We start from the raw sequence: 14,155 nt of genomic DNA on the forward strand, positions 1-14,155 counted from the left end.
AAGCTGTTACATTTTGAGATCATGTGTTATGCAGCAGTGGACGACTAACACAGATGGGGAGGGAGATGGGCGGGCAGGGCCAAGGGTATCATCTCACCCGGGGTGTGGAGCTGATGGCAGACATTCCCGGGTCTCTTCCCTTTACGTCCACCCTGATTTTCATGCAGGTGAAATCTACTTCTGTGTCTTGCTGTTTCCCAAGCACACCCTGCCTTTCCCACCTCTGTGCCTGAATATGCTGCTTTCTCTGCCTAGAATGTCCTTCCTTCTCCCTCTCCTGCTTCTTCCTCTTTTTCTTTCTCCTCCTGAGATGATCTCCTACTCAGCCTTCAAGACACAGCTCAAATGTGCTCTCCTCTGGAAAGGCCCTCTCAGTCTCTCTTGGGTAATTTTTGTCACTTTCCTTGGCACCCCCATGATACTCTTTTTTTCATGGATACCTGAGGGAGTTGAGCTGCAATGACTGGTTCCATGAGCTCTGGCTGGAGTTTAGAATTTGAATTTCATTCATCACCTCTGCCCTCCCTCTCTGTTCACTGGCACCCAGGGGATGCTCAGTGTAAGGATGTTGAATGAATACATGAATGAATGAGCAAGCATCAAGAGGCACTGTGGGGAGGAAGGAAGGATCCACATGCATCCGCACGGCGCGGAGGAGGGCAGAGCTTGACCTGTATGAGTGGAAGAGGTGCGGGGCTGGTTATCGGTCTGTGTCTGTAAGTTTCGGGTCTGCTCATCCTAACACCGGTGACCTCCTAACACAAGCCCTTCTCTCCTGCCGCCCCCAGATCTTCCCGGGGTCAGGGGAAAGGGCATCACTTGGGAGGCCCCTGTGTTTACGTTTCCCCATCACACCCCTTTCCTGATCCCTGCCCTTCCTCACTCACGTTTTCCCTGCCCAATGGGCAGCCCTCCAGAGTCCCTTCCCTTCATCCAAACCTGGAGGGCAGGTGAGTGGCAGCCAGACAAATCTGATTTATAAAACAGGTTTAAAGGTCTTTTCCCAGAGCCCCCAAGCTCATTTCTCCGTCCTCTGTCTCTGAGGTGCCAAGGCAGCAATTTGGATCTCAAATGCCCAAGCAGGGGTGCGGCCAAATTCTTTACTGCAAGGAATTAATTTGTTATGTGGAGATTCTTTGGCCTGAAGGATTGTTTAATGTCCTTATGTTACACAGTGTCCCAACCCGGCTGGTGCTCAGAGGCAGGAGGATTGCCTCGCTTGCCGGTTGCCAGCCCTCAGAGGAGGGCTGAGTGGGGCTGAGGTTGGGGAGGGGTCACCAGCGGACTCTAGTCCTACAGCTGGCCACTCCTGTTACTGAGTCCCCAGCAAAATCAAGTCCCAAAGAAAGAAGTCATTTGTCAGAGGTCCCAAGGCAGGATGTGAAACAGCTGAGATTTGCTCCCAGGCACTTCAAAGACCCCTGCTCCAGACCGCTAGCCGCACTGCCTCGGCTGCTCCTGGGGTCGCTCGGCACCCGCACTTCCCCAGCTCCCAGCCCATCCAGGGGCATTGTGTGGTTTCAGTAGGACTGAGCCAGAGGCCGAAGGAAATGACAGTCTGTGGTGGAGTCTCCTTGGTCCCTGACACCCAGGGTCTCCTCCAGCTCGTAGAAGGCAATCAGAGATTCTGTGGTCTCCTGCTTAGCTAAATTTTATCCCTGCTGGAGCAGAGGAGGATAGTTTGCCATGTCTGGTTGTGGGGCTTATCTTTTGATACTGCAGTGCGTGTGGAAACCTGTGAACCAAAAAAGGCAAGAGAAAGATTAAAGAGGGGAAGGATTAACATCTACAGGGCTCCCCATGCTCTGCAGAGCCTCTCCCGCCCGCAGCACTGAGATCTCTCTATTACAAAGCCTGCTGGCTGCCAGCTCTGCTGGTGGGAAGGACTGAGCCCCCAACTCCAGCCTTAAATCACCGAAAAAGCAGCATATTCAGGCACAGAGGTGGGAAAGGCAGGGTGTGCTTGGGAAACAGCAAGACACAGAAGTAGATTTCACCTGCATGAAAATCAGGGTGGACGTAAAGGGAAGAGACCCGGGAATGTCTGCCATCAGCTCCACACCCCGGGTGAGATGATACCCTTGGCCCTGCCCGCCCATCTCCCTCCCCATCTCTGTTAGTCGTCCATTGCTGCATAACACATGACCTCAAAATGTAACAGCTTAAAGCAATAACAAACATCTACATCCATTCTCTCTCCCAGTTTGTATGGGTCAGGAGTTTGGGAGCAAGCTTGCTCAAGGTCTCTCTTGAGGTTGCAGTCAAGACGTCAACCAGGGCTGTGGTCATCTGAAGGCTTGGCTGGCGCTGGAGGACCTACTTCCAAGATGGTTCACTCCCAGGCTACTGGTTGTTGGCAGGAGGCCTCAGTTCCTCCCCACATGGTGGTGGCTTCCCCAGAGTGAATGACACAAGAGAGGACAAGACAGGAGCTGCCTTTTTATATATATACATGAACTGGCCTCAGAAGTCACCATAATTGCTGTAATATCTTATTGGACCCTCAGATCAGCCCTTTTCAGTATGGAAGAAGACCATGCAAGGGTGTGAACACCAGGGGTTGGGGGTTCTTGGGGGTGCCTCGCTGGTAGCCCTAGTCAAGCCCTGGTCTACAGATTTTCAGGGAAGGAAGCACTCAGACTCCGAGGTAGGCTCTTCCATCAATTTCCATGACATTTTTCAAGGCACCTTCCAGTAGCAACTAGTCAGAGTATGTGGTGCAGGGCAGGCTGCTGACCTTCCCTGGGGGAAAGGGGCCCAGGGGTCAAGAGGACCATCTGTGTCTTCCAAATCATGCCAACACGTAAGACTGAACCCGTCCCTGGCCACTGCCCAACTGCCCACATGGCTTCCGGAAGGGTCATCCTCAAAGTAGGCCCATAAATGTGCCCTCCAGCACATCCCCGAGGCTCTGCCAGTTGGATGGCCCACACTGGGCAGGGGCCAGTGATGCCAGCGAGACCCATGTGGGGGCCTGGGACCTATCCAGAGGCCAGTGTGCTAGGTGGGGGATCTCAGTAAGTCTCTATAAGCCCGGCCCGGGTCCCGGACAGCTCAGACCAGCCGGCCCCTGAGGCGGTGCATGCCTTATATAATTGGAATGCCAGGCAGCACCTGAGGACAATTTTATCACACTCTGTATAATGTGTAAATACCATTAAGTTAGACAGATTTTCTCATTAATTCTTGGTCCTAGTGACAGACCAGGAATTAACACAATTGATTTTCCAGTCCCTACTCATTATCAATCATCCCCAAGAACTTAGTCACATTTCATCTGTTCCACCTGGGCCCCGGCATCTGTTTGGAGGCTTCAACATATATTAAACTAATAAAGAGCAATGGGCACCACCATGTCTGCCCTGGGAGCTGGTGGGGCTGCGCGAAGAAACAAATCTTGGGCAAAAAGTTGCTTCTGGGGCTTATGGAAGCGCATTTGAGGGCACAGTCCTGTCCCCTGGGAGCTGGCATTGGCCAGTGGGTGCTCAGGCCAGTTGTCAGCAGCAGCATGTTATGAATTGCTGTGTGATAAACCGCCCCAAAACGTAGCAGCCTCCAGTATCAACTAAGGCGTTTTTGCTCATAATTCTGTGGGAGGACAACTTGAGCCAGTCTTTCCTGGGCTCATTTGGGTGCTGTCAGCTGCTGGCTGGAATGTCCAGAGGGTCTAAAACTGGCCTCAAGAACATGTCTGGTGGTGGGTGCTGGCTGTCGGCGGGGGGGTCTAGGGAGCTCAGCTGGGATAGCTCATCTCTGCTTCATGGGCCTTCTCACCCATCCAGAGGCTGGACCGGACTCCCTCACCTGGTGGTCTTAGGACTGTCCCAAGTGGAGCAGAGCAGCGGCCAGGCCCTGGGCTGAGAAGTCACACAGCATGACTTCCATCGTATGCTATTGGTCAAAGTAAGTCAAAGACCAACCCAGACTCAAAGGGTTGGGAAGGAGATTCTGCCTCTTGACAAGAAGAGTGGGGCGAAGGCACACTGCAAAGCAGATGTGTCATGGGGAGGTGAGTGCTTGTTGCAGACACCATCCAACCAGTCACCAAGCTGGGATGGGGCTCTCAGGCCATCCTCCAATGGGCAGTTTTTTTCCAATCCTTCATACCAAGAGGCGATGGCTCTCATTCAAGACCTGAATTTGGTACCTATCCAAGCAGGAGAGAAATGTGTATTGCAGTGACTGAACAGTGACCACATCCACCACTGAGCGAAGGGCCCCCAGGTGCAGGGAGGAGACCACCATGTCAAGGTCTAAATCCCGCCACCATCTGACTTCGCTGCCACCCAGAAGGTTTCTGGACTGTCTCACCCTCAAGGGTGAGTAGTATGTGTTCAGAAATTACCAATAAATTTTAATACCAGCAAGAGCATGCACACTTACAGAAGTAAATCCTTTGCAAACAAGTGCATGTTGTGTGTAATGCACTCATTCTAAGTCCAAGTCAAAAGTAACTGTGGATCATCCACTGCTTTCTATTACCTGTTCCATCCCACCCTAACAGAGATTATTTCATTTCAATGACATAATTATGGATGTATTAACAACCTCTACTTGACAAAGGGCTTTTGATGGTACATTTCTTATTGAGGTGTAACGTACATTCAGAAGAAGTCACAAATTATAAGCGTATGTATCATTCAATGAATCTTCCCAAAGTGAATGCACCCATGGAATCTGTGCCATGAAGCGCCCCTCTAACCCACCCCCCTCCCAATAAAGGGCAACCACTCCCCTGAATTTTGACACCATAGATTAGTTTTGAAACGTTGTATATTCATCAAGAACATACTTTAAGAAGACCCATCTGCCCAGCCCAGGTCCCAGACCTGGGACATGACTGAGGCGTCATCACTGCCTTCAGGGCTGGTGGATCAGGAGTCCCTGCTTGGGGCAAGGAGATGCTTCTCCTACTTCTCAGGGGTCCTCTCCATCCTAAGTTCTTGAGTGCCATCCTTAGGGCAGAGCCCTTTGCTCTAGAGAACACTGCTTTTGCAAAACCAGATCCGAGCATGGGAGCAGGGTTGGTGAGAGTAGGGGTGTGGGCAGAAGAGAGAGTGGAGGGAGGAAGGGGTGACCAGAGGTATGCACGCCTTTGAGGGCTCCGGCCAGTTTCCTTCCATTTTCTCCTGGACAAAGTTCCTCCTCCGACCCCTTGTCACTGGGGAGCGCAGGGCAAGCTGCCGGGACGGTGTATTCATGCTGACGTGGCAGGCAGGTTGCTGCAGGGACGGAGTGAGGAGGGGAGAGCGGGCGGGCTTTAGGGGACGTTCAGCAGACCCTTCCTGAGTGCTTCCTGGAGCAGGACAACGTGGTGGGGGCCGAGGGGGAGCCCTCCCTCAGCCCTGGTACTCAGGAAGCCTGTGTGCTCACCTAGAATCATCACCAGGCAATAACAACTGTCTTTATGGAAACCATTTCGGGTGAATTCTAATGTGCTTTATTATGTGACTTTTTTTAGAAGTTCTGCTACAGGGAGGTGAGACAGGTTCTGAATATTAAGCAGTAAGAGGTTACAAAGGGCATCTCTGCCTGGTGGGCTCCTCCCCCGTTTCTTAGCTCCCTAACACCACCAGGCAGAGGCGGGGATGGCAGACAGGGAATCCCCCTACCTCCACTCAAGGATTAGGTTCTCTCTTCTTTCATCAAAGTTGTCCGGGTGCCCCTGGCTGGGAGCCTGAGCTCACCTGTAATGAGCCCCTGGGCCCCCGCGGGGGGAAGAGACAGGCATAGAGCAGGGCTCAAGGTAAGGTGGCAGGGGTGCAGGAGATGGATGAGATGCTGGGGCCTCTATCCACTCCATCTCTGCCCTTTTACTCCACTGAGATATGGGGGAGGCATATGGGGACAGAGGCAGCCCCATGTCCAGGCCTCCAGAGTTTGAGGGTCAGCAGAGCATTAAGTTTTCCCTCTCCTCCAGACGGGGGCAGAAGGGCCGGGACAGTCCTTTCATCTCACACTGTCCGTCTCAAAGCAGAATGGGAGAACCAGTGATGCCTGGAACCGGTCCCTCTCAGAACTGCCCCCCCCACCCACCCACCACATCCCTAACTCTCTCATCCAGCCGCTCAGGCCCTTCTTCCCAGGGCAGCAGCCCATGTGCTGGACATTTCTCATCTCTCTCCCATCAAAACTTACCCATCTTGAAGGGGGAGGTCACAACAGAGTGAAGAAGCACTTGGCTAGAAATGCCGGCAAGCAAAGGAAGCAGTGGTAGTGGTCAGTCTTTAAAATTCAACCAACATTCAATAGACACTTACCCAGTGCTGGGGGGAAAAAAACTTGTCCATCTTGCATAGCGTTCATTTTGGGCCCCATTTTCTGTTTGCAGTGGTGATGGGCAGATTTTTTTTTCCCTCTACAAGCCCTCCTCAAATATGCACTTATATTTTAGCAAGGGCCTTTGAGAAATATAATGCCTTATTCACAGGACTGACTGATGATGGAATTTCAGGCACCAGGCAGGTTGCTGCAGAGCTATTCGGGTGCAGGAGAGCCTCTGAGCTCCCATTAACTCATGGCCACGGTGACCTGATGTAAGAGGATGTACCGTTCTTCCCATGAAAAGTTTTCACCTGCAAACCAGCATGAGGCTGTCAAGTGCAGAGTTCAGCCTTTCAGAATGTGCTCAGCAGCAGATCATTGAATGAATGAATGAATGAATGAATGAATGAATTCCAAACAAAAATGGAACCTAAGACTTCGATCTCATCAGCCCTTGACCTCATTCAAACTCCCAAATTCTGGGCGTCAAGGCAGAAGGCCAGAGGTCCCCATCATCCCTTCTAATATCATCTTGGGATCTCCAGGGGTTGGACCTAGGAGAGAAGGAAGGCACCTGCTCCCAGAACCAGTCCTCAGCACCCACTGGCCTGGAGGAGGGACCACCAGGGCAGCTCTTCCCCAAGGCTGGCCCAGGAACACTCGGGCCAAGGGAGGAGGTCCTTCCCTGCACCCATTCTATCCCAAACCCCAAGTCCCACAGAAGAGCAACCTTCTGGAAAGAGACTGAAATAGACACACAATTCTGTCTTGGTTTCTCCGTTCCCCCCCACCCCCATCCGCACTTAAGTGCCTATTAGGGACAAAGGGGCAGGAACAGAGGACAATAACATCTGTTTTTCCAACAACCAGTGACAATGCGGATCTGGAGGCGGAGCTCACGTCAGCATCGGGCCCCAGATGCAGCCCCACAGCTGCAGAAACAACCAGCACTCCATCATCTCTCAGAGATTATCTCCCAGTCGGAGGGCCCTGCTTGTTTGCTTTATCCTCACCCAGAGAGCTATCACTGCTCTCCGCAGGATCCGACCTGCCTCTCTGCTGGCGTTTTATCTCTGTCATGGGCTGGGCCCTGCTTCAGGAGGAAGCTGGAAGCCACAAGTCCTCCAGTCTCCGTGCTGCCTTCTTATGGCTGAGACCAAGGTGGAGATGCTGGCCCACACCATAGAGCCTGGTGGGGAGGAGTCAAAGGACCTGGCTTCTAATCCCAGCTTGGCCACTGGCTCTGTGAACTTGGGAGGCTGAATGTGTCTGGGGACACTGAGAGCCAAGTGCTTAAATTCACTGCAGGAGCCTCAGTTTCCTCATCTGTAAAATGGACACTCTCATAACGCCATCCTTGAATTGCTGTGAATCTCAAGGGTGATAAACCTGTATGTGAACATGATGCAGGTCAGACAGTAGAACTGAGGACAAGGGTGGTGAGACACTGGAGAGTGGGTTTCTGTAGGCAGTTTTGTCTGGGGCTGTTCGCACCTAAAGATGATACCTACTAGGGGGTGGGGAGGGTATAGCTCAGTAGTGGAGTGTGTGCTTAGCATGCATGAGGTCCTGGATTCAATCCCCAGTACCTCCATTTAAAAATAAATAAATAAACCTCATTACCCCCCATCAAAAAATAAAGTGCATTTTTTTAAAAAAGATGATGTCTACCAAATTTGCAGGAGCCACGCTTCTGCTCCAGATGGGAAGGATGACTGAGATGACCCCCGGGGTCAGACTGCACAAAGCAAACGGAATCATCCATCCCCCTTTCACACAGTGGGAACCCCAAGACTCTTTCTCTGATGGGCCCTTCAACCCTGTTCCTCCCACATCGGGGCAACCAGCAGGAGAAGCCCCCACTTGCAGGGGGAGCTGGGGGAGCGGGGAGAAGGGTTAGAGAGGGAAGGAGGAGGAGAGGCAGGAAAGAGAATGGGAGAGGGAGACAATGACAAGAGAGGCAGCTGCAGTTCTTTCAATATTTTTAAGGAGATTTAAATTGAAAACAAGATTTATATATTAAAAAAAACACCAACAACAACTCGTCACCCTTTTCCCCCCTCCAAAAGAAAGGAGAAGCATTGAAAATGAAAAAGATTTTTAACCAAGTGAGTGCTGGGTTTAGAGTCAGAGAAAAGCTGATGGAGGCTGAGGATTCTGTGGCCGTGGGACCTCAAGCAGAAACAAGCCGAGCGGGCCCCTCTCGGGGCGGGGACGAGACTGGGCGGAGATGTGCGTGGAGAGGGCGTGAGGAACCCTGAGGATGGAGACTTTCACTGTGAGCCTGGTCTGGCGGTGAGGACGGACTGTGCCCTTCCCACAGCTTAGACCCCAGGGGTGAATGTGAGGATGCCCTGCTCTTAGTAGCCCAGGTCACCTCCACGAGTGGCTACTCAGGCCAGGTCACCAGCCCCTCCAGGGGGAACTAGAGAACCAGTACCACCGATCTCCCGGGGGTGAGGGGGTGGGGCCGTGGGGTTCCCGGGGCGTGGCCTGGCCTCTCCCAGGAGCCCGGGCCCCACCTGAAGAAGCAGGTCTTCTCCCCGTTGTCAGGGAAAGCTTAGCTGCAGCCACTCGATGGCCCGGGCACGGATTACGCAGCACTCTTCCCCACCTGACTAACTCGGTTATCTTCGCTTGTCACCGTCCCCTCGCTGTCCCTTCTTGGAAAAGGGATGGCTCCTCTCCGGTGAGCAGCCCGCCCGCGTGCCCCACCTCTGTTCTGAGCTGGCAGGATAACGAACAGCTCCATCTCCCTGCCTCTGCCCGAGCGGCTCCGGGCTATCATTTGCTCACAGCCCCCCTGGTTTCCTTTTATCCTCTCTGGAATTGCACGGAGATTGGTTATCTGGTAATTGAGATTGTTTTACAAGGTGTCGCTCATTGCATTGAGTTCCATTAATTTTTGGCTCTTCCTGAATAGCCAGAGCAATAACTGCCCTGCTGGTGAGGGAGCAGGGGAGCCAGGATCCCCACACGTACACAAGTGCACGCACACATGCACACACAGGCGTGTGGGCAATTTTTTTTTAATAGAATGACAACCTCAGAAAAACAGACTTTCAGACGTTTTCTGGATGTCCTTCTCTGGTTGAACTTCGACAGGAGCCCAAGAAGATGGTGTTTCCTCTCCCCATGGCGCATCTGGGAAATTGGATCCCCAAAAATTCCTTTAACCTGAAGATTCTTGAAGCCTCTCTGAATTACATGCCATTCACAACCATATATAAGATCATCTGTCTCCCCATCCAACACTCTCTTAGCACCTGCTCAACGCTCAGGCTCCCAGGGCTGTAGGACATTCAAATAGGAAGCCACCTTGACAGTCTCTGGCCCCAAGGTCAGAACCTCAGGGGTCCCAGGCTCTGGTGGACAGAGGGGCAACCTTCTGGGATTCCAGTCTCCCTGAGAGAAAGGCTCAAATGGGTCATCCCTTGGTTTCCTCATAGAACCTTGTGTGGGTGCCAGAGCAGAGCTCCCCAGGAAACCACTAAAGGGACTCCCCACACACACGCACACATAGAGTTTCACAAGAATTGTTTTTCTTTTCTGTCTCCCTTACTATTTTATAAGCTCCATAAGGGCAGGGACCTGGTCTTGTTCCCCTTCTATTTTTAGTTTTTATCACAGTGCCTGATATTTATCAGGTGCTCGATGAATGTTTGTTGAGTGAATGAATGACCGTATCAGGCATTGTGCTGACACTTGAAGAACACCATCATGTCAGCCCTGGGTCCTCTGCCCCTTAGTAGGGAATTCTGAGATTATACAGAAACAACCACATTCTAAAATATTCATCAATAAGAAAGGAAAGGGGACTCACTTTGTGAGGCACCTGCTACATCCCAGGCACCATGCTAAGTACTCTGAACAATGTTTCACTTAAACTCAAAACTACCCCACAAGGCAAAAACTATCATCCTCCTTTGGAAAGAAGGAACTGGAAGCTCACAGAGGTTACATAACTTGGCTGAGCACTTCCATAGGGCGAATAATACAGACTGGACTTAATTAAACCCAGTACTGTCAGACTCCGTGTTTTACCAGTCAAGCTCCATGAGTGATGTAAGGAGTGCCTGTCTGTCTTTCCTCTGAGATTGTAAGATTCCTGAGGATAGGGACCAAGTAGCACTCGTTATACCCCAGAGCCTGGCCAAGTGCTGTAGGGTTAATACTTGCTCAATTAACTGGGAGTGACTGCCTGGTCTCAGAGTCGCCAGCAGATGGCGCCAGAAAGGCTCAGAGGTGAGAAAGAGGGCTGTGTCATAGGGAGTGAATTGATCAGGGTCCGCAACAGTGGGGAGCAGGGAAATTAATCTCTGCTGCCCTCCTTCTCCCACAGCCCTGTGCCTCTGTTAATGACACTTGAGATGGCATCAGAGTAACGTATGCATGTGAACTCTCCCACCAGCTCACTACCAGCCCTTAAAAGGCAACGGCATGCCTCATTTATCTTGAGTCCTGGGACAGAGCTGGCCCAGAGCGGGCTCTCAGTGGTTTCTGGCCAGGAGAAGTGTTAGCTAGAAGGCCCATGTTGGTGACGGTGACAGTGGTGGCCTCTGACCCCCTCTGCATCTTCCCTGAATCTGGGCTCCTTGTCACCTGGCATTTGCTGGCCTCCGTGCAGCCAGAGCGAGGCAGTCTTCCCACTTCCCCAACTCGATGCCTTCCCTGGGCCTGGGCCTCATCTCTCAAGGCCATTCATCTTGATCAGATATTGGCAGCCTTGGCTGGTTAAAACCCCACCATCCCCTCCTGTTTGTTTCTCAGCGAGGAGGTGTCAGGGCTTTTCATTCTTCAGGCTTTGACCTTGGCAGTGGTACGATGGCCCTTTAGCGTACCTACCTCAATGCTGCAGCCGTCTGGCTGTGCTGCCAAAGAGGTTGATTAAGGGAAACTTCGCCCACATTCTCAAGCAGCAATCAAGGGACTTTCTCCAACTCGGCAAACTGGGGACAGCTGTCCATCAGCACCTGAGCCTCCCAGGACACCATTACCCTCATGGCCACCTCTTCCTGGAAGCCTTGATCATGAATCATCATTGCCTCCTTCTGGAAGCCGTCCTGATTAGCTCTGTCCAGCATCCTCCATCTCTACCCTCAATGCTTTGTGATCGTCGGGGTTAAGTCGATAGTTGACATGCATCTGCCTCCTTTCACTGAATCCAAAGAGTAAGTCTTCTGTGTTTCAAACACATGTCACTCTCAGCTCCCCATGCTGCTCACCCGGAAGGTAGTGGGTGGCTCTTTCCGTCTCCCCCAGCCACATTCTCAGGAGCAGAGTCCCCTGGTGAGGCTGGGTGAGGACTGCAGGAAAGAGAGAAAATGAAGATAGGCAGATGGGGGAACAGGAGTTTCACTTTAACCTGAGAACGGACCTTCCTGTGTCGTCGCGAGTGGGCATCACCCAAGGATGGGCAGATCTGACCCAAAACGTTAGTCCACCCAGCCAGAGCAGGTTAGGCAAGTGGGATTAATTATTATCTCCTCAGAGCTGGCCTCTGGAGGGTGTTGGAGGGCAGAGGGCAGAGGGTTTGAGGGGGCCTCACCTGGAAGAGCAGAGGGCAGCAGGCCAGTGCCAAGGCCAAGGGCAGTGCCCAGCCCATGGCACCTCCACTACCTCCAACTGCTTGTCTCTTGTGCTGGGTCACAAGTTCTCTACTTCCCAGGTTAGAGCTCCTCTAGCAAGAAGGCGGCTACCCCGTCGTGACGGGAACCACTTCCCCCAGCCCTGAGCCACCCAGTCACTCACATACTCTTGGGAGCAACCCCAGGAGCCCCTGCCTAAGAGCACTGTTGGGGCCAGAGAAATTGTGAAGGCTGTGTTGCCCCTTGATGCTTCTGAAGCCCACTTGTCAGGCACCCACCACCACCAGCCTGGTTTCCCCTCCCTCACCCCGCCTCACTCCTGAGGGCAGACCAATTGACTGAGCCCCCAGCGTACGAGGCGCTGCAGGACACACAAAGACAGAGATGAGGAACAGAACTTGCACTGAAATAGTTCAAGGGCAGAATCACGGCTCCATCACTTACTAGGGGTGACCCTGGGCAAATGTAATAATCTCCTTGCACCTCAGTTTCCTCTCTCACAAAAAAAACACCTTAATACCCCACTCATGAGGTTGATACAAGACTTAAAAGAATGCATTTAAGCTTTAAGCACCACGCCTGGCACACAGTGGTAGCTTTCATTCACTCAGTCATTTAGCAAACATTTATTTATTTAGAGGCTTCCATGTAGCAGGAGGATGAGCCAGATCTTAAAAGATCCTAAGTGTCACCGCCCTGTTTCCCCTCCTCTCCCAACCCCTTCCTGCCCAGGGGCAGCACATACAATGCAGCGGTCCGAACTCTCACACCTGTCAGTCAGCCCTACGACCAGTCTCCCAGGGGTGACTCAGTCCTTCAACACCAGTGACTGAGCACCTGCTCTGAATCCCAAGCCCCATGCACGTGCTGACTTAGGACAGTAAATAAAGCTCTTTAGTCCTACCGCCTACTGGGGGCGGTTGACAACAGACATGTTCACAAACTAACAGATGTGTGACACTGTGTTGTGGCCTTCCCTGTTATACCCAGTGACCCTAGTGGGGACAATTCTAAGGGAGGCTGGGGGAGAGAGGGACAAGGATATGGCAGGAGTGCAGAAGTGTGGGCTTGGGGGGCCCGAGAGCCACAGCAAGCAGACGGCTGCCTCTCTGGATGTATCAGGCCCATCATAGAAGGGCCCCAGATCAACCTCCTTTTACCCCCAAAGTCCGGTTGAGAGCATGGGAGCAAAATCTTCACTGCCCCTTTCGAGACGCCCAGGACCCTCCCAGAGCCCCCACATCTTGAGGGGGGTCAGGGGCACTGAAGAGGGCTTTGCCCTGTAATTATAGCCTTTCCCCCATCCCAGGAATCTGTCTGCAGGCCCACCTGAAGAGCTTTGTTACTCCTTCAGGCAGGGGACCTGACTTGGCTGATACCGCTGTTTGGCATCCTGGCCTAGTCACTCACGGTGGGAGGCCTGTCCCGATTTGAAAAAGGGCAAATCACAAATGTCAATTGGCTGAGACCCAAGTGCCAGGTTTTTGCCAGAGGCACCACTCTCTACACGACACCAGCCTGCAGTCTGGAGCCCCTCATGAAAGAAGCTGACAGTCCATTAGCAGCCGAGTGGTCCAGGGGCTCAGAGGAGAGGAGCTGTCATCTGCCTCATGCCAAGGGCTTTCAAGGGGGAAATCAACTCATGTGTGTGCGCGCATGTATGCGTGTGTATAATCTTATTTAAAAAAAGTAGTATCAATCACAGCCGTGCCTGTTAAAATGGGCAACCATCTGACATCATGGAGAACTGTCAATGTGTTTCTTGTGCTCTGTCCTCCCAACCCCTGGGGGCAGGTCTGAGAGACGATCCCATAACAGAACCACCGTATCACAGGAAGGGAAGACATTTAAGGTCTTCTTGTACACCCCCTCTCTGATGTCCGACTCTTCACTTCAGTGTTCCTGACAAGGAATCATCCTTTCACTTGAATGCCTCTAGCCACAGGGAACTCACTGCCCACTGGGGCGTTTCAAATACCTCACTTGCAGATCCCTCTAACAGCTAGAAAGTCCTTCCTGACCTGAGAGCTCAAACTTGGGGCCCTATAATGTGTACTCATTGGTCCTGGCTTTGCTGTTGAGGTCACATACACACACACACACGCACATGCACACACACACACAGCCCAATCCCTTTCCCCTAAGACAGCCCTCTCGAGTCTCCTTTCCATGCTGACATGGTTTTAAGTGCCTAGTCTGCCTACTGCTTTCTGGACAAGATCCAGTTTGTTAATAACATCTTCAGAATGTGGTTCCCACACTGAGACACATAAAGCCTCTGCCGCAGCCATTACCGGTGTGAA

Source organism: Camelus dromedarius, chromosome 14 (assembly GCF_036321535.1).
Source record: "Camelus dromedarius isolate mCamDro1 chromosome 14, mCamDro1.pat, whole genome shotgun sequence".
NCBI classification, from domain to species: domain Eukaryota; kingdom Metazoa; phylum Chordata; class Mammalia; order Artiodactyla; family Camelidae; genus Camelus; species Camelus dromedarius.